An 18479-nucleotide genomic window follows, 5' to 3' on the forward strand; every position below is an offset into this window, starting at 1 on the left:
CTCCTCGCCCCTCTGCTCTCCTTGGATGGTGCATTCTGCTTGCCTTCTTGGCACTAGAAGCTGCCTTGAGGACACAGCCTTGAAATAGTAATGTGTTGCTGAGACCATCCAGACAGTGCACGTGACCAAACCCCATCAAGTCCTCTATATAAACCTGGAAGATCCTGGTGGGTGGATGCAGAGACCTATTCGTCTGGCAGCGCCCAAGACAAGCCTTGTGTGGAAGTTTCCTTGCTGGTTACACTTGCCGCCCACTGGTCTGGAGTGGGCTGCCTCTTTCTTCAGTCTCTCCTCGCCCTCCGTGTACAGGGCCAGTTTGCAAACCAACATGAGGGCAGGGGCTGGAGTTCAGGCATTTTGTGCCTCCCCTGTCAGTGCCAGGACCTGGGACTGAAGACATGATAGTGGCCAACAGGTGTCAAGTTCTCAGTATGCGCCCGGCATTCCACTACAGCGGCGCTGTCCCTTACGGTAGCCATGAGCCACACGTGGCCGCTGAGTCCTTGAAACAGGTGAGTCCAAACGGAGATGTGCTGTGAGGAGGAAATATACACTGGCTTTCCAAGATTTAGTAGAAAAACCAGAATATAAACTATATCATCAATAATCTTGAAAGTATTGATTACAGGTTGAAATGAGGATCTTTGGGATAGATTGGGGTCAATAAAATATTTTATTAAAATTAACTTCACTCTACGAGAGGCAGAATTATGTGTGAGGCCCGTGTCATATTCCTGTTGGGGAGTGCTGTGCTGGTTAATTTATCTGCACAACAATGCAGTGAGGTTGGCACCAACATACCCCCATTTTACAGATGGGAAAACGGAGGCACAGAGATTTTAGATAATTCAGATAACACAGTGTCTTAGTCGGCTTGTGCTGCCGTAAGAAACCATCATAGACTGTGTGACTGAAAAACGGAAACGTGTTTCTCAGTCTGTGGGTAGAGATCTGAGGTCAGAGTGCCAGCATGGTCGGGTTCCTGGGGAAGGCTCTCTTCTGAGTTTACAGATGGCCGGCTTCTTCTTGTATCCTCACATGGCGGAGAAAGAGACACAAGCAAGCTCTCTCCTGTGTCTTCTTATCAGGGCACTAATCCCACCACAACGGCCCCACCCTCATGACCTCATTACCTTCTAAAGGCCCCACCTGCCAATACCATCCCAGTGGAGATTGGGGTTTCAACTTCTAAATCTAGGGAGAGCACAGACCTGCAATCCGTAACACACAGCTAATTAGTGACAGTTGGGTGACATGCTCATCTCCTCTGGGGTGAGAACCCAGCTCATCTGTCTGCAGAGCCAGCTTGCAGAACCCTACACCATATTGCTTTTCTAAATCAGACTTGAGCTCCCTCTCTGTTCTGGGTGCCCCTGGGGGCCTTTGTGCATGACGTTTCTTCTTTCTGGAATTCCCAGCCCAAGTCCTACCCAGCCCCCAAGATCCCCACAAACGCCTCCTCTCTATCACCCTTACCACTCAGGAAATTCTAGGGTTTTAGGAGCTCTGTGCCAGGAATCGGGGACAAAGACCAGGTACCTTTCTATGATGTCACACAATATCTATGGATTGTCCTTTTACATTCAGTTTGAGGTCTTTCTGGTTCTTGGTGTGATGAGTGAATTTTGATTGTAACCTGGACGTTTTGAGCATTATTTTATGAGACTTTGGATTTTACTGAAACCTTCTGTTTTGGCTGGTTTCCTCCGACATGCTCCAGCAAGAGTGTAGGGCGTCTCATTACTTTGGGATGAGAGTAGAGGTCCAGGTTGCCTCTACACCTCCACTGACACCTGAGGGGGGCTCCTTGCTGCTGTTGAGTAGGGGTGAGAGATCTAGCTTCCTACTGGGCCCCACGGATACCGCCCTGACCGGGAGGGGAAGGGGTACCCTGTTACTGCTCCACGCTTGGTCTCCACTGACGCCACGGGGGGCGGGGGCCTTGTTACTGCCCAGAGGTGGGAGAAGCCCTGACTCTCTGCTGAGCCTCTGCTGACAACCCGGGGGGGGGGGGGGGGGAGCTGCCCCTCATTACTACAGGGTGGCAGGGAGTGGTCCACGTGGTCTCCATCAGCACTGGGCACCGAGGGAGGGGGGCTTCCTTGCTGCCTGGCAGTGATGACTGTCTCAGGCTCTGCTCAGCCTTCTCTAATCCCACCCTGTGCGTGTGCGTGTGTGTGTGTGGGGCACCTCATTCCAGTCTAGAAGTTTTCCATTTTGCTGGGCTGCCCCTTCCTGGTCCTTTGGCAACAGAGAAAGGGCATTTGTTGGAGCTTTTCTGACTGTGTCCGTGGGCGTTTCCAAGCCGTCAGCTTCTTCAGCTCCAAGCCCGGATGAGGCACAAGGAAAAGCAAGAGAACTCGCTACCGTGTTCCTCCTCGGGTCCTGAGGGCACCGTGGGTCTGCCTTCTCCTCTCCACCTTCCAGAGTCTTCGTATGATTTTTTACATACAATGCCCAGGGTTTTACTTGTGCTCATTGGGACGAGTGGGGAAAAGTACATGTACTGAATCTTCCTAGAAGTGGAATTCTCCATCCCAGGAGCTGTGACACTTGTCCACGCTGTCCCATTGGCCAGATGCATTCAGTTGGCCACTTCAAGCTGCAAGGCAAGTGGGGAAACGTGGTCTTTGGTCCAGGTGGCCGTGGGTCTGGTTAAAAATTGTGGCCTTTCATTGCAGATGAAAGGAGGATGGATTTTGGGGGCTGCCAGCTGTCTCTGCTCCGGGAGACAAGAGCAAACACTGCGGCACGTGGGAGCCGCGCAGCGTTCTCCACTCCCCGACCCCTCCACACCAGGGCTGGGTGGTCTGAGGGTCGTCTTGCCAGACACGGACACACAGACTCTCCTCTTGCTCGTTCCTTTAGTTTCGTCAGCGTTTCTCAATCTTGGCACTGCTGACATCGTGGGCATTCAGTCCTCGTTGTGGGGCTGTCCTGGGTGCTGTAGGATGTTTAACAGCATCCCTGGCCTCTCCCACTAGATGCCAGTAATACCTCCCTTTGAAACCCCAGTCGTGACCACAAAACTCTTCTCCAGACGTTGCCAACTGTCCCCTGAGGGGGGCAAGATCATCCCCAGTTGAGAACCACTGGAATAGTTCAAACTTCAAAAATGACTCTCTATTTGAATTCAAAAAGTCACTGCTGTATAGACTATATCCAGGCTTTTCAAGAGTAATTTTGACCCTTGGTGATTTCTTCCTTGCTGACTGACTTAGAACTTACCTGGCACTTGTGTAGACAACACTGCAGAGCAGAACAGACTCCTGCGGCCAGACTTCCTGGGTTAAACCCCAGCTCCGCTCTTTACTGGCTCTAGAGCTCTGGGCAAGTTACTCACCTCAATAAGCCTCCTCATCTGTAAAATGGGGAGTAATCTCAGTCCCTACCATATGGGGTTGTTGTGGGATTCAAATGAGTGAGCATGTCAAATGCTTTTAAGAGTGCTCGTAAATAAATGCTAGACTTCATGATTGCTGTTATCTTTATTTCATTGCTACTACTACTTGACACCAAGGGTTGTTGAAAATCCCCAAGTTCTTTACAAACAAGTTTTTTAAACTTGTTTTTATTTTTCTCCACACCTAGCATCATTAAAAGAGCTTTAGAGAAACAAACCACAGTCCAATTCTGAAACCTTGTCCCCAGCAGAGTGAAAGCCTTGGAGAAGATAAAAAGGATGCCTCTTTTGAAGCAGGGTTATTACATCCTTTAAAGTGATCAAATTCTGGATCATCAAAGGAGGATGGATGGCGGAGGAGGGAGGGTGTTGCTCATTTTCCCTTTCAGATGGCACCACTAATTAATTTGCACGCTATTGTTCTGCAGGCGCTGAGGGCCTGGGGAAAGGATGGCTGCACTTTCATATGCTCGGATGGAACAAAGTGCAAGCGGGAAAGCTGAGTTAATGGGTGGAAATCACTTTGCACGGTGTCCGGCATGTGATAAATACTTGGTAAATGTGGGCTATCATACCTCGTGAGCAATGAAAGCAGTTCCTGCCTGGGGTAATAGTGTTGGATACCTGCACTGTTTTGAACGTCAGCCCCCGCAAAGGATGTGTCCACCCTGAACCAGTGAATGTGAACCTTATTTGGAAAAGGATCTTTGCAGAGAAAATTCAATTAAGGATCCTGAGAGGAGATCCTCCTGGGTTCTCTGGGTGGCCCCCAATCCGAGTGGTGGATTTAAAAGGGGAGAAGACACAGACAGAGGGGAGAAGATACAGAAGAGAGGCTCATGTGATGATGGACGCAGAGATGGAGCGATGCAGACACATCCAAGCTAAAGATCGCCAAAGATGGCAGCAGCTAGCAGATGCTAAGAGAGAAGCAGGGGACGGGTGCTCCCTCACAGTCCTCTGAAGGAACCAGCCCTGCCAACGCCTTCATTTTGGACTTCTAGCCTCCAGAACTGGGAGAGAATAAATTTCTGTTGTTTTCAGCTGCCCGGTTTCTGATAATTTGTTACCGCAGCCACAGGAAACTAACAAAATACTCCATTTGGATGGTGTACTTTTCCTTTCAAATAAATCTCACTTCTTGCTCAGCCTGGGGTGTTTTGCTCAGTGTCACTCACTGTCCTACAGGGGTAGATGTGTGTTTAACTTTATGAGAAACTGAAAGCTAGGTCCATTAATTACCCCCTCTTTGTAGATGAGGAATCTGAAGCACAGAGAAGTTGAGTGGGATGTCTGAGGTCACATAGCTAGTAAGTGTCAGAGACAGGATTTGAATCCGGCAGTCTGGCTTCAAAGTTCACGCTGTTAACCACTTCAGAATGCTGCGTCTCACCCCTCAGGGCCCTCAGCAGTGGGAGATTTCACAAGCCTGCTTGGGCTGGTCACAGTTCCCGTTGGTCCTGCTTTTTCTGTGGAGGATCAATGGCCTCTTCCTCCCTCCCCCAAAACCCGGCTCTCCACACTCACTCCCACCCCTCCATTGTCTCTGCCCATTTTCCGATCTCCTCCTTCCCAGGTGGGGAAGCCCGTCTCACACACGAAAGTAGAAAGAAGTCGGATGATGCCTCCCATCTAAGCAGTCATCCAGTCCACTCCATCAGCAACCGGATCTCCATTTGCCAAACTCCTTCATCTCCTTCTCGGTTGGATCCCTCTTCTAGAAGGAAGGAGACAGAGACCCCATTCCAGCCCCAAGGATGGCCACCTCTTGCTGGGCGTTTGAAGCCATGCTATGGAGTTCTGCTTTTATTCCCCAGGGCAAGGGGGGACCACTGGGCGGTTTTAGGCAAAATTGTGATGTTACATTTATTTTCAGAAAAATCCTCTGGCTGAAGTGTAGGAAGAGTTTGGGGGCCGGAAGGGAAGGTTAAGACTGGGAGTGTGGAGACACTAAAAAAGCTGTTACCTGAATCCAGGTGAAAGGTGATTGTGCGTAAACTTGGGTGGTGGAAACTGGGAGGGAAGGAAAGGAACAGAGTCCGTGAAAATCTGAGACATAGAGAGGACGGGAATTGGCTTGATTGGATGTGGACGGTGATGAGAGGCATCAAGGATGACTTCTAAACTCTTGGCATGGGTGACAAGGAAGACGGGTCCATTTACAACCAAAGGAAACAAGGAGAATGGCTTAGCCTACTAGGGCCGCCATAGCAAAATACCATAGACTGGGTGGCTAGAACAACAGAAATGTATTTTCTCATCGTTCTGCAGGCTGGAAGTCCAAGGTCAAGGTGCCACCCGATTCCTGGTGAGAGCCCTCTTCCTAGCTTGCAGATGGCCACCCTCTTGCTGTGTCTTCTTATGACTTTTCCTCTTTCTCTCTTCTCCTCTTCTTATAAAGACGCTAATCCTATCGTGAGGGCCCCACCCCCATGAACTCTTCTATCCCTAATGACCTCCCAACAAAAGGCTCCACCACGTTGGGGTTGGGCATCATCATATGGTATTGGGGGGACACAAACATTCAGTCCACGGCAGAGAGGAGCCTGGGCTGGGGAGGGAAGGTGGATAGGAGTTTAGACTCAGTTCCTTCACTTAAAGATAGGTGTGTAGGGAGTCAGATGAGCTGGACCAGGAGTCAGCAAACTTTCCCTGTAAAGGACCAGAGCGTAAATTTTTTAGCCTTTGCGGGCCACGTGGTCTCTGTAACAACTCAACTCTGCTATCATAGTGGGAAGGCAGTCATAGACGATCCATAAATGAATCGACGAGGCTGTGTTCTTAGAAAACTATTTACAAAAACAGGCAGTAGCAGAAACAACGCAGATGTCCACCGACAGATGAATGGATAAACAAAATGTGGTCTATCCACCCAAAGGAATAGTATTCAGCCATAAAAAATGATTGAATGAAGTTCTGAGACATGCTATGCTGTGGAGGAATCTTGACATCATTATGCTCAGTGAAAGAAGCCAGACACAAAAGGTCACATGGCATATGATTCCATTTATATGAAATATTCAGAATAGGCAATTCTGTAGGATAGAAAGTAGATTCGTGGTTGCTGGAGGCTGGGGATGGGAGAATGGGGAATGACTGTTCCCTGGGTACGGGGTCACCTTTTGGAGTTATGAAGATGTTTTGGAATTACACAGAGGTGATGGTGGCACGAGAATGTGGATGTCCAAAATGCCACTGAATTGTAACTTTAAAATGGATAATTTTATGTTATATTAATTTCACCCCAATTAAACAAAGAAAAGAGGTGGCATGGTGGACAGGCCTGGCGGCAGCAGGTTGAAGGAAGTTATGTTGTGGGGTCCTCCTCGCTCACCCTGGCTCCTCTCCAAGTGGAGACAGCAAATGGTGGACTTCGATACCTATGACAATTGGCCCTACAGCAGCTTTGGGGGCGGCAGAGAGTCCCGTGGCCGTGTTGGTGGCCATGGTTCCTGTAGCTAAAAGGATGCTGCCTCTACACAGCATATGTAGGAAATCTTCCTTTTAATACAGTTCAGGGCGACGTAGATGCTATCTTTAAGGATCTCAGCGTAAGGAGTATATGGCTAGTCAGAGACAAAGACAGACAAATTTAAAGGATTCTGCTATGTAGAATTTGATGCGGTGGATTCCCTTAAGGAAGCCTTGACACAGGATGGTGCACTGTTCGGGGATCAGTCACTTCGTGTGGACATTGCAGAAGGCAGAAAACAAGATAAATGTGGCTTAGGATTGGGGAAAGGTGGACCAGCTGACAGAGGCTCCAGAGACGACTTCTTAGGAGGTAGGGAGTCGCCCAGGTGACTGGCAAACAGACGCCGCAATGGGGAGTCATTTCAGAGATGGCCCTCCCCTGTGAGGGTCCAGCATGGATTTCAGAGAATCAACAGAAGAGGAAAGGGCACAGAGGCCACGGCTCCAGCTTAAAGCTCGCACAGTTGCAACGCCCCTCGATCGAGTGGCCAGTCCCAACTCTGCCATCTTCCGGGGAGCCCGGCCCAGGGGTCCACGAGGAGCAAGGATGAGCTGCCGTCGGGAGGGAATGGGGTGTGGGGGGATGTGGGGCGAGACCACAGCTGTCTGGCCCTGGACCGGCAGCCCCGCAGTCACCACTCCTCTCTTGACCTCTGTCCTCCTTTCTTGCAGCGGAAACACAGCGTGTGAGCGCATGTCTGTTAACAAGTGGTCTTTATACATCTTCAGCTGTGTTGTCTCTCTCTAGCGCCTGTTTTGTGCTCTCTTTTTTTCCTGCCACTCCTTCCCCGTTTCCATTCTGTCCTTTTTCCTTTTTGCTCCTTGTTTCCTTCCAGCACGTGCGTTTCTCTAGCGCAGCCAAGGCGGTCACCACGTGAGACTTCTCTGGATGGAGGGGCTGCTTCCCGTTCTCCCGTGCTTTCTCTTTCTGCTTTAGACACACTGGCCAGGTCCGGTCGTCTTCTTTGGTTTTCTCGGCGCTTCTCTCTCGACCTGCATGTTGAGTTCTGTGTTGCTGTGGCTTCCAAGAAAACACCAGAGAAGAAGTCACCGACTGGAGAGCATCTCGTTTGTACTCAGCTGTGATCATCACCCTGAGTTTGAGGCGTCTTGTTTTCAAAGCGAGGATAAAAGATCTGTTGATCCTCGCAAACTCTTTCCCGTCCCTGTTACCCCCTCCCCATGTGGATTCTTCAAGCAGAATAGGCTCATCTTTCAAACAGCAAAACCTAAGAGAAGAGGAAGGGGAAATCTTGGCGAGCAGTTCACATAGAGGGTGAATGGAATGCACGATTGTGTCCACACGTTTTATTGTTGCTCTTTCAAAACCGTGTCCAAATTGGTCCCCGCTTTTCAACTGTCCTATTAGAGGCTGGATGTAGCGAACTGCCCCCTGGTTTCCTTTCCCCTGGGCAGAGGAGCTGGGGGGACGGAGGGTGTGGTGGGAGACTGTGTGCCAGCTGGTTAGTGCAGACTGTGCTCTTGTCCACACCCCTGTGGGCTGTGTGTTCTGCGTCTCTCCCTCTGTTTATCTGTTCCTGATAGAAGCAACAGAATGAGATACTGTGCTTCCCGCCCTCCCTTAATTTCAGGATGAAAATGGACTAGAATCTGGCCCTTTACTGTTTCACTTGGCGAACTGAGAATGTCACCTTGCAGAGCCGTCAAGAACCGTAAGATAACGGGCAGGTGGCTGTACGTCATGAGGTCTCCCCTTTGGGACAGAGTTTCTTGTTCCCACGTACAGTGTTCAGTGCTTCAGGGCCAGGGGCTGGGGTCGTAGCTTTTGAGCTGGAACACCTGTGTGTGAACAGACTGAATTTTTTAGCACCCAAGTCCCAGTGCGTCCCATTGGGAGCAATTTGGGGTCAGCTGGCAGCTTAGAGCCGAAGAGAGAAGAGACCATGGCCAGGATGAGTGGAGGGTGGAGGGCAGCCTGGCCCCCGCGGGGCAGCGTGCTTGGTAGCAATTCATCACCGGCTGGCATCCTTGGCTTCTCTTCCCGGGTCTGTGTTACGAGGTCTCAGCAATTCACAGAACTCTCCCTCCTTTCCTCCCTCCACCTGTCATCTCTGCTTCTGAAATAAGAACCATTTGTGTAATGCCAGTACTTAAGAATGATGTACATTATGGGGTTGTAATCGAAGCTGATGCTTTCAAATGACCTACTTACATCTTCAGGGTGGAAAGCTTAAGAACAAAACAAATTCATCTAAACTTCTGGGCAATCCAGTTGACTTTTAAAGGTAAGAATGGAATTCCAAACACTTAACACATTCAGCTGTATGACCGAAAGTAAATCTATGGATATGGTATTTGGTGAATGATCTTTTAAATAAAAGAAAACCTTATGTAACAAAAAAATAAAAATAAATAAATGAAAAAGAAAAAACCAAAAACAGGCAGTGAACTAGACTGGGCCACAGTTGGCTGACTCCTGAGCTAGATGATCTTTACGGTGTTGCGTGGCTCTAAGGTTCTTTGATTCAAGCGTGGAGTGGGGGACTCAGAAGTGGACGTTTTAAGACATTTTCTAAGCTTCCCTTCCTTTTTTCATCCCTGTGGACTCCGACTTGGGGACGGTGCTACTGTTTCACAGAAAAGCAACTGGACTTGGAATTCTACAGTGGCGCCATCCATCAGAAGGGTAACACGAATTGCAAATGTTGCCTTCCTGTGCAATGTAGAATCTTCTCATAGCCACCTTGAAGAAGTAAAAAGAAACCGGTCAGATTGAATTTTTTCCTGTTAAATCAATATTTATTCATTTTTGTTTTTTAGCCAAAAATGAAACATCCCAATGTATTTTGTGAATTTTCTTTTCCATTTTTATCCCCAAATCTTACGGACTTGATTTCTCTTCTAATTTCAATAATCTCCCCAAGATTTTCGTTGAGGGCATCCTTACACAGAAAACAAAACATAGACAGAAAAACACAAATTAAGGACTGTGTCAAATTTCAGTGCTTTAGTATTTTGGCTTTATTGTTTGTAACTCCACACCCACTTTTATGTTGAGAAAACTGAGTTAAATCCTATTCATCTTCTTTTTGTATGTTAGGCTTTGCTGAGGTGAGATGAGTTTTTATAATATATTTTGTTGAATGCAATGTATAAAAAATGTCATTCTGACCTGTAACCAACACAAAAAGTGTTAACAAGGTATTCTGCGTCCTTTTTTTGGGTATGAAGTCTTTGAAGTCACTTGTACATTTCACGCTGACAGCTCATCTCCATTCAAACTGGTCCCATCTCAAGTGCGTGTGAGCTGCGTGTGGTTCATGGCTGCCATCTTGGACCTCGCAGGTCTGACAATGTAGAGCCTTCTCTAACCTGATGGCCTGTCCAGGTGACAGCCATTCAATGATCAGGAAGTCCTTGCTCAAAGGTATCCAGTGATGCACCCTGCCATAAAAGGCAGTAGACTGGATGTTTGGGAACCCTTGTTATTAGAAAGCACTCCTTTACGTAGGGTGGAAGTTGCTTCCTTCTACGCCAAGGCAGTGGCTTTCATCCTGCCTTCTGGGCTGAACGAATCTGCAACGTTTTCTCCCTGACGGCCCCTCAGAGGCTTCGAGATGGTGATTTGCGGTCTTTCCTCCCTGCTAGAATCAATGGCTCAGCTCAGCAAACATTTATCAAGCGCCCGCCATGCCTGGCTCAGTGCCTGGAAGGAGGTTGTACCAAGATAGAGACCTGTGGTGGTACCTTTCTCCTCCAAGACCCAAAGGAACATCCTGGTGGCTTAAGTTTTTCAGGGGGACATTGTCCAGACCAGATCCTGAGACACACCTGATGCAGGTGGCCTCTATAACTCCAAGTGACCATCTCCATGGCTCTCATTCAGTTTCCTTCTCCTTGTGGACAAATCTGGGGTCCGAGCTCCCTTGAGTTGGAAGATTGCTCAAAGGGTAAAGACACTGATGTTTCAAGAGCAAAAAGAAGGAAGTAAATCTTTCCAACAATGACAATAGTAATAATAACTGTGCCATCAAACACTCATCGTGTACCCACTTTCTCTTCAAATTCTCCAAACATCCTTTGGAAGAGGCATTACTTTCTGCTTCATAAGGACGACAAAATTGCAGCTGAGAGAGGTGAAGTAGCTTGCCCCGAGAGAGGAGCTGGGACCTGAGTGCTCACCCATCTGAAGCCTAAACCCACATTGCCTTCCCATAGACATCCAAATAAGCCACACTAGAAACCAGACTCTGCATTTCAGGCAGCCCTCCCTCCCTACCTTCTCCCTCCCGTCCTTGTTTTCTAAGACATTTATTCTTGCCAGGGAGTGAGCAGACCAAGCAGGCACAACTTCTGTGAGAAATACTCACCCGTAGGAAGGGCTTAGAAGCACAGGAAAACAGCCAGGGCGAACTGTAGATGCCCATTCCTTGTTCAACGTGATGTTTACAGCAATAATTTGGGGGAGGTACCCGAGGGGGAAAGGATCAGCCTCCCCGATTTCAGCCCCTGGGCCCCCATTGACCCCCTGCCTGGCCTTGGGAGACCCCCTCTCCTCCTTTTGAGGGATTGTCTCAACTATAAAAGGGAGAGGAAAAGAAAGGAAGAAAGAACCTGTGTCAAGTTTACTGGTGGGACAAAGTGAGGGCACGCTTTCGAAAGCCCTTCGGAAATGGTGAAGACCAGCGATGTTGATGATGATGGTGATGTTGGTTGTTCTTAGGCTAGATTACATGAAATTGCTAACATTAGGCCATTTCGATCTAAAAAAATAGCATTTCAAGAGTTCAACCCTTGCAGAGGGTTTTATCCTCTAACCATCCATCTGCCATGACATGACAACCACCTTTTCCAAAGGAACACTAGGATACGTCAGCTAACAAAGGAATTGATCTTTGAATAGAACATAAAAAAACAACCAAACCACCCCAAAACAGGAAGATGAAATACAGTGTTTCTCAAAGTGTAGAGTGTGTGCCTTTCTTTGGGCACAAGAGATCATTCTAGGTGGTCACCAGACCCGACGTTAAATAACTTGGAATCCTGCAGTGGAAAATCCATCGTCTTTCAATTTCCTCTCATTCCTCCGATTACTCAAAGCCAAAGGTCTCAGTTTGGAGTCATCTGTCTTTATCTCTTGCTGACCTTCCATTTAAACAAGACAGAACAGCCTTCAGGCTCGGCGCCTTCAGGGGCCCCCAATATCTAGGTGTTCACTGTATTTATTTTTACAGCTGATTATGGGGGGGAAATGCCAGTTTTTCATTAATAGTGATAAAAGGTCTTATTGGAAAAGTTATTTATTTTGGTAAGAAAACCAATTTGGTTTAAAGAAAAATAGTAAGTAAGTAATTCCACATGTGCCCCAAATGGTGAGGGTTACAGGAACCTTCTGCTGTTGTGTGTGTGTGTGTTCAAATCACACAGCCTGTAGGTTTACTTTTCTAACTAACTGTTGAGGAAGTCCCTGTGACGCACGTGTTTATGAACCAAGGTCAATAATTCTGAACAGCAAATAGCAGTGCAAAATTAAAATCCCCCAACAATTAAAGAGCAAAGCTGTCACCTGTTATGAAACCTCCGCTGGAATTAACAAAGTAGCAAAAAGGTTAGTCTGGAAAGGCGTCAAATCTACACCAACAGCCCCAAACCTGAGCAAATTGTCTCTCCTCTTTGGGGAGGCGGTGGGCAGCCGGATGACCTTCACTTGACTTTGAACGAAACTAGTGGGGCTCGCCTTGCCGTTGGCAACCATATTTCGTGGGGGCAACATGGCAAGAAGAGATAGGTGCCTCGAATGCGTTCTTAACCGAAGAATCAGAATGAAATCAGCCGTGCACAAGACGCACACTGAAATCTCAGTCACAGGCAGGAGGCTGGGGGAGAGTCTTCTATGCTACAGAGAAATCGAAATGTTGAAGCCTCTTTGAAGAGCTGTGCCCCTTTCGGGCAGATGGAGTCCTTCCGCAAGACAACTAGCCTGGACTCTGAAAAAGTATCAATAACATGAAAGTCAAAACAAGGCAGTGGGACCCTTTGGTAGAATGAGACTAAAGACATATGGCACCTGGGGCTGGCTGGGTGGCGTAGTGGCTGAGTTTGTGTGCTCTGCTTTGGTGGCCCAGGGTTTGTGTGTTTGGATCCCAGGAGCAGACCTACACACCACTCACAAGCCATGTGGTGGTGGCAGCATCCCACATACAAAATAGAGGCAGGTTGGCACAGATGTTAGCTCAGTGACAATCTTCCTCAAGCAAAAAGAGAAAAGTTGGCAATGGATGTTAGCTCAGGGCCAATCTTCCTCACCAAAATAAAAAAAAAAAATAGAGAAAGAGATGGCAACTCAGTGAAATTCATGACCCTTGACTGAATTCTGGATTTTTAAAAAAAGGTAGCTGGAAGGACATTACTGGGACCATTGGGAAGATTTTAATTTGGGCTGCATGTAAACTACTATTATTGTATGACTGTTAAATCTCTTGGGTGTGATAATGGGAATATTGCACAATGGATTATGTCAGAGAATGTTTTTGGGAAAATACGTGGAAGTATTTAGGGATGAAAGGCATGAAGCTACAAGTTATTTTCAAAGAGTTCAGCAAAAGAAAAATATACAGATAGAGACAAGCAAATGTGGCAGAGGTTAACGACTGGTAAATCCAGATGAATCTAGGTGTTTGTTATCCTATTATTTTAACTTTTCTATAAGACGACAAATTGTCAAAATAAAGGATTGGGAAGAATTTTCCAGCTGCACTAAAGGGCTGTGGTGGGGGGAAGGTGTCAGACTTGTTGCTTCATAGTTTTCCTTGCTTCTATGGAAATGAGAATTTGACAGTTTAAGTGTATCAAGGGGCTGGCCCCGTGGCCGAGTGGTTAAGTTCACACACTCCACTTTGGTGGCCCAGGGTTTGGATCCTGGGCGCGGACATGACACTGCTCATTAGGCCATGTTGAGGTGGCATCCCACAACTAGAAGGACCCACAACTAAAAAAAAATATACAACTATGTACTGGGGGGACTTGGGGAGAAAAAAAGCAGGAAAAAAAAAGAAGATTGGCAACAGTTGTTAGCTCAGGTGCCAATCTTTAAAAAAAAAAAGTTTATCAAAAGAGGTTAGAAGTTCTGGTTTTATTGAATGATTCCTTTTTAGCATATCCTCTGTATAAACAAGGCTCTTAGGAAAAAAGATTCTCTTCTGGGCTTTGGAGGCATTAAAAGACCACGGAAGCTCCCTTTGTATCACAGATTTTTTCTCTGCTCGGTCCACGACAAGTTGATCCTGCTCTCCCCGAGGTCTCAGGCTTATGTCACCTCCCTCTGTACCAGGGCGATGATTCTGAGTGTTCAGACAGGGTTGGAGAGTAAATAGCATACATACTGATGCTCTTACTCCTATACCCAGGGAAGACATCACTAATCAATTTCAACACAATGCTCCAGCCAGTCACCACTAATCAACTGCAGAGAAACAGTCACTTGACATCCTGGACAATTTTTATCTGGAGTTTTCAAGCAAAACAAATGTAAATCTGAGTTGCTCTAAACCCAGCACAAATAGTGTCCTGGTCCTCATGGTAACTCATCCCTCTCCACTACCTTCTGCAACCAACGTAACAAACCAGGAATTTGTCTTGTCTAAAATCCCTTTTAAGTGTTTACTGGAACCCCAGCGTGCCCCTCTGTGCTCAGCAGAAAGTCACCTTCCACATCTGGGGACACTGCTGCTCCCATGGGTGCTGCCCCTGAGCTGATGGGGGCTGCATTCCCTCTGCTGGGCGCCTCTCATCTATTCGTCCAGGGTTGGAATCTCTTCCAGCTGATCCACTGGGACTCGTGGTGCCAACACTTAAAAGAATAACTTTATTGAGGCATATTGTACATGTCATATAATTCATCCGTTTCAAGTGTACAATTCAATGATTTTTAGTAAATTTATCAAATTGTGCAACTATTGCCGCCACCCTAATGAGACCCCTCATGCCCGTTAACTGAGGCCGTCAAATTTGGACTAGGATTCACACCATTGGCCCCTCTGCTTCTCAGGCCTATGGATTTGGGCTGGAACTGCACCGCTGGCTTTCCTGGGCCTCCAGCTTACAGATGGCAGATCGTCGGACTTCTCAGCCTCTGTAATTGCATGAGCCAATCCCTCAAATGATATTTCTCTATTTTTTTATTAAAGATTTTATTTTTTTTCTTTTTCTCCCCAAAGCCCCCCAGTACATAGTTGTATATTCTTCATTGTGGGTCCTTTTAGTTGTGGCATGTGGGATGGGTCCTTTTAGTTGTGGCATGTGGGATGCTGCCTCAGCGTGGTCTGATGAGCAGTGCCATGTCTGCGCCCAGGATTCAAACCAACGAAACACTGGGCCGCCTGCAGCGGAGCGCGCGAACTTAACCACTCGACCACGGGGCCAGCCCCTATTTCTCTATATTTATGTACATCCTGTTGGCTCTTTTCCTCAGGAGAACCTAACACAGAGGTCACACTGGAGAACGGGTCCCCTTCCCTTTCCATCTCTGTGAGCAAGTAGGAGAAGGATGCACAGCTGTGCTCTGGACTTGCTTCACAACCACCACATGGCGGGAGGCTGCAGAAGAGCCTGGGGTGAGGTATGCAGCTGGTGCTATCAATAAAAGACTCCTTTTCGCTTGTTTTTCTGTGGCTAATCCTGGCAGCAGGACGCGCAGGAGACACGCTGGCAGATGGAGTGGAGGAGAGGCCAGTGGAGAGAAATACCTGAAGAAATGCTCCTTAGAAGGGAATCAGAGCCCCCTTACTCAAAGCAACCACCATGGAGTTGGAAGGTCTTGGAGCTGAAGATGTGGGCATGTTGGGGGAGCTCCCCAGATCAGACTGAAGTCCCTATTGTTTGCTTTCCTGCTATGGAGAGCCCACAACTCATAGAGCACTATTTCCATATCCAAGGCTGGACCACCTCTACAGCATCCCTGAAGGATGCTCTTCCTTCCTTAACTTGATCACCTTCAGGATGACGTGCTCATTGCCTCACCTGGGTCAGGAGAGCTGAGGTAGCGCTCTCCCACTTAAACACCACCACGCACAGAAATGACGCCTGCATTTCGATGAACAGCATAAGGAAAAGCACACGTCTTTTTCATCCGCCTTTTCTAAATGCCAGGTTCCTATTAGAGGTGAGTATGCAGATGGCAGGATCTGGATGTGTTTCCTTTGGCTGTGTTATTTTTTATTTCATCAGAAGTTTCCGGAGCAATCTTTTAATTTTGTTGGCGTTCTTGATAATTACACCTTGGATTCTCTTCTCACCACTCCAGTCAGGCTTCTCCATTCCACTGAGACCACACTTGTCAAGGCCACTGCTGGCCTCCAGATCCCCAAATCCAGCGGTCAGCTTTGCTATTTATCTTACTTTTATATCAGCAGCATTAAACACACTTGATCACTCTCACCTCCGTAGAACACTTTCTTCTCTTGGCTTTGCTGTCCCCTCACTTTCTTAGTTTTCCTCCTGTTCCCTGGCAGCTGGTTTATAACTTCCTTTTCTCACTTCTCCTCCTCTGCCTCTTTGCCATCCTTTGCTCCAGACACGGAATCAGCCATTTCTCCATTGATCTCTGGTTTCTCTTGGTGGGAATGGTCCTTAGAGACCACAATCTGGGTGCTAGAGGTGCTCATTAGTCCTGAGTTGGACACTGTTTCTAGTCTTTTATTGTTTAGAGCCAGTGACTTTTTGTTTTTGAAGATAAAGTACATCTTGAGTTTATACAGAGACTTCTAATTGAAGTTCGGGTATAGTAGATTTTTACATAACGTCTTCAATCTTATCTCAGTGTCTCCTTTCTTCCCTTCCCAAACTCCTGACTCCCAAAGAAACCAACATAATGGCTCATTTCCTTTATGCCACAACACATGCAGATTGGCCTCAGGAAAACAATAACAATGCTACCATTAATGATGTAATCATTAACTTTTTTTTGCAGTCCTTTTTTTTTTTTTTAATCTTTAATGTATATCTTACTAGGCTTTTCCTGACCAACGATCTAAAGTACCCCTCCAGTCTTTACCACCAAATTCTATTTTTTGTACTGAATTTTTTGCTATTAATTGATTGATTGATTGATTGATTATAAGCTCCTTGCCATGAACATCTTTACCTGCTTTTTCCTCCCAGGGTCCCCAGTGCCTGGCACAAAGAGGTACTCAATACATATTGGTTCCATGGGTGAATGAATAAATAGCAAATATTTTGCCTGCGAAATGATCTTCACGCTCGTTCTCAGTCTCCCTCAGTAGAGGGTGCATCTTGAAGACAGGATCATCATTTATTCATTTCTGTTCCTGTAGTACCTCTTGGCCAGGCTCTCAATAGGAGCTTGCGCGGGACAAATCCAGGTTTCTCAGAGCCTGAAGCTTATATAATTTGGAGCACCTTCCTTAAGTAAAAGAATACAGAATTACAAATACCAAATTAGGTAGAAGGCCTTGGAAGAGAGCCATTGAAGAGAGGGCCCCTGAAGCTTAAGCCTCGTTAGCTTCAGGGAAAGCCCAGCTCTTGGGCTCATTAAAGGTCTGTTGACTGAGTGCATGCGTCAAAGGTAGAATTCAAATGTCTTGTTTTGCTGGTTTCATTTTCAAGGGGTAGAAACACAAAGAAAGCCTAGCAGCAGGACAGAATGACCTGCTCCATTTTATTCTTGCACATAATTAGGATATTTTTTATCTTTCCAATTTAAGGCAGTTCCAACCTCAAGTTTGTCCCCATGGGAGAGAAAATAATCAGGTATGGTGGCATTTCACTGAGGCCACTCTCTTAGGCAGCTGCTGTTTTGGTCTTTCCACTTGCGTGGGTTCCCAATAAAAGGATGCACCCCGGGCCTGTCAAGTTAGCATATTTCAACCCCCGCCTTCAGGAATTTAATTAACAGTCACTTCCACATTCTGCATACTGTGCACTAGTCAAGATTCTAAGCAGTTTATGAATGTCTATTAACCCATTTAATCCTTCCACCAGCCGTTGAGTGAAGTACAGTTATTATTCTCATTTTACAGATGGAAAAATGGAGGCACAGAAGGATTAAGGCTATTGTCCGAGGTCCCCGGTAGGTAAGTGATGGAGTAGTAGTATTCGAACCTAGGCAGGGTGGCTCTTAACCACCACATTGGGTTGCATCTCAATTAGTTCAGGAAAGAGAGGAGAGGCAAGCCAATGCTGAGTCTTAATCCCAAGCCTTGGATCTGTAGTGGGGATTTCTCTCTCCATAGGAACTGCTAGCAGTTCAGGTGATGAAAGCTAGCAGCTTCCAGGGCCATGGTGTAGAGCCTGAGAAGGTTGCCACCTGGAGGGGTGATGGGACCCTCTGTTGGGGACCCTGATGATACTGTTGACTCTGTTCTCAGGCTGTGCATGAAGTTCTACCACTAGGCTTCCCACACACCAACCAAGACATTCCTTTCATTGCTTAAGGGAACTTGAGTTGGATTTTCCATCTTTGCAAGTAAAAAAAGTGCATCTTGGTTTCTGACCTCGATGACCTTTCATGGAAGGGCTTGAGGACGGATCTCCTTTGGGATCCTGGACAGGAATGATGCCCCCAGCCTCTCAGATACCATCTACCTGCTGGCTGTGTGGTGTATGCAAAGAGTGTGGACAATGG

The 18479-nt window shown here is 47.1% G+C and overlaps 1 pseudogene; it reads left to right on the forward strand.

The window, feature by feature from the left end:
• Positions 1-6766: 6766 nt before the first annotated feature.
• On the forward strand, positions 6767-7567 carry LOC124241967 (eukaryotic translation initiation factor 4H-like; annotated as a pseudogene).
• The last annotated feature ends 10912 nt before the right edge of the window (positions 7568-18479 follow it).

The sequence above is a fragment of the Equus quagga genome, chromosome 7 (genome assembly GCF_021613505.1).
Source record: "Equus quagga isolate Etosha38 chromosome 7, UCLA_HA_Equagga_1.0, whole genome shotgun sequence".
NCBI classification, from domain to species: Eukaryota; Metazoa; Chordata; class Mammalia; order Perissodactyla; family Equidae; genus Equus; species Equus quagga.